This window comes from Oncorhynchus mykiss, unplaced genomic scaffold (genome assembly GCF_013265735.2).
Source record: "Oncorhynchus mykiss isolate Arlee unplaced genomic scaffold, USDA_OmykA_1.1 un_scaffold_237, whole genome shotgun sequence".
NCBI lineage: Eukaryota > Metazoa > Chordata > Actinopteri > Salmoniformes > Salmonidae > Oncorhynchus > Oncorhynchus mykiss.
In genome coordinates this window covers 175,275-177,500 of record NW_023493702.1, presented here as the reverse complement: position 1 = coordinate 177,500, position 2,226 = coordinate 175,275, and positions in this window count along the sequence as shown.

Sequence of the window (2,226 nt, the reverse complement as noted above, 5' to 3'; positions counted from 1 at the left end):
ACGGCCCTCTCTCTGTCAGGGCCGTCCTTGGGTGCTTTTTACACACTTTAAGAAATCACGATGGATGCAGATTGCTATTAATCCTCCGTGCAACTGGTGATTGAAAACGTGCATCTGGTAACCCAAAATTTCAAATATGGTTCAAAATGAATTTAAAGGCACCCCTCTCATTGTTGCCCGCTATGGGAGCACCCCACTAAGGCCCTGTCTCGGTCGGGCCCGTCCTGAGTGCTTTATAGACACTTTAAGAAATCGCGATGGATGCAGATTGCTATTAATCCTCCGTGCAACTGGTGATTGAAAATGTGCAACTGGTGATTGAAAACGTGCACCTGGTCACCCAAAACACGGTTCTCTATGCGGTTAGCGGTGTTCCATCTATTCATGTCCGCTTATGGCGCACCCTACTACGGACCTTTAGCAATGGGGGCCGGCCCGAATTATTTATGGAAGGTCTGATGATGATTTTTTTTTTTTTTCACCATCTCTTTCTCTCTCTGCCGGGGCCGGCCAAGAGTGCTTTATGGACGGTTTAAAACATGACTATGGATGCAAATGCTCATTTTCCTCCGTGCACCTGGTGATTGAAAACGTGCATCTGGTAACCCAAAAATTATAAAAGGGTTTTAAATACTTTTACCCGTCATTCTATTGATATAGCCCGCTAGGGGAGTGCCCCACTACGGCCCTCTCTCTGTCAGGGCCGTCCTTGGGTGCTTTTTACACACTTTAAGAAATCACGATGGATGCAGATTGCTATTAATCCTCCGTGCAACTGGTGATTGAAAACGTGCATCTGGTAACCCAAAATTTCAAATATGGTTCAAAATGAATTTAAAGGCACCCCTCTCATTGTTGCCCGCTATGGGAGCACCCCACTAAGGCCCTGTCTCGGTCGGGCCCGTCCTGAGTGCTTTATAGACACTTTAAGAAATCGCGATGGATGCAGATTGCTATTAATCCTCCGTGCAACTGGTGATTGAAAATGTGCAACTGGTGATTGAAAACGTGCACCTGGTCACCCAAAACACGGTTCTCTATGCGGTTAGCGGTGTTCCATCTATTCATGTCCGCTTATGGCGCACCCTACTACGGACCTTTAGCAATGGGGGCCGGCCCGAATTATTTATGGAAGGTCTGATGATGATTTTTTTTTTTTTTCACCATCTCTTTCTCTCTCTGCCGGGGCCGGCCAAGAGTGCTTTATGGACGGTTTAAAACATGACTATGGATGCAAATGCTCATTTTCCTCCGTGCACCTGGTGATTGAAAACGTGCATCTGGTAACCCAAAAATTATAAAAGGGTTTTAAATACTTTTACCCGTCATTCTATTGATATAGCCCGCTAGGGGAGTGCCCCACTACGGCCCTCTCTCTGTCAGGGCCGTCCTTGGGTGCTTTTTACACACTTTAAGAAATCACGATGGATGCAGATTGCTATTAATCCTCCGTGCAACTGGTGATTGAAAACGTGCATCTGGTAACCCAAAATTTCAAATATGGTTCAAAATGAATTTAAAGGCACCCCTCTCATTGTTGCCCGCTATGGGAGCACCCCACTAAGGCCCTGTCTCGGTCGGGCCCGTCCTGAGTGCTTTATAGACACTTTAAGAAATCGCGATGGATGCAGATTGCTATTAATCCTCCGTGCAACTGGTGATTGAAAATGTGCAACTGGTGATTGAAAACGTGCACCTGGTCACCCAAAACACGGTTCTCTATGCGGTTAGCGGTGTTCCATCTATTCATGTCCGCTTATGGCGCACCCTACTACGGACCTTTAGCAATGGGGGCCGGCCCGAATTATTTATGGAAGGTCTGATGATGATTTTTTTTTTTTTTCACCATCTCTTTCTCTCTCTGCCGGGGCCGGCCAAGAGTGCTTTATGGACGGTTTAAAACATGACTATGGATGCAAATGCTCATTTTCCTCCGTGCACCTGGTGATTGAAAACGTGCATCTGGTAACCCAAAAATTATAAAAGGGTTTTAAATACTTTTACCCGTCATTCTATTGATATAGCCCGCTAGGGGAGTGCCCCACTACGGCCCTCTCTCTGTCAGGGCCGTCCTTGGGTGCTTTTTACACACTTTAAGAAATCACGATGGATGCAGATTGCTATTAATCCTCCGTGCAACTGGTGATTGAAAACGTGCATCTGGTAACCCAAAATTTAAATATGGTTCAAAATGAATTTAAAGGCACCCCTCTCATTGTTGCCCGC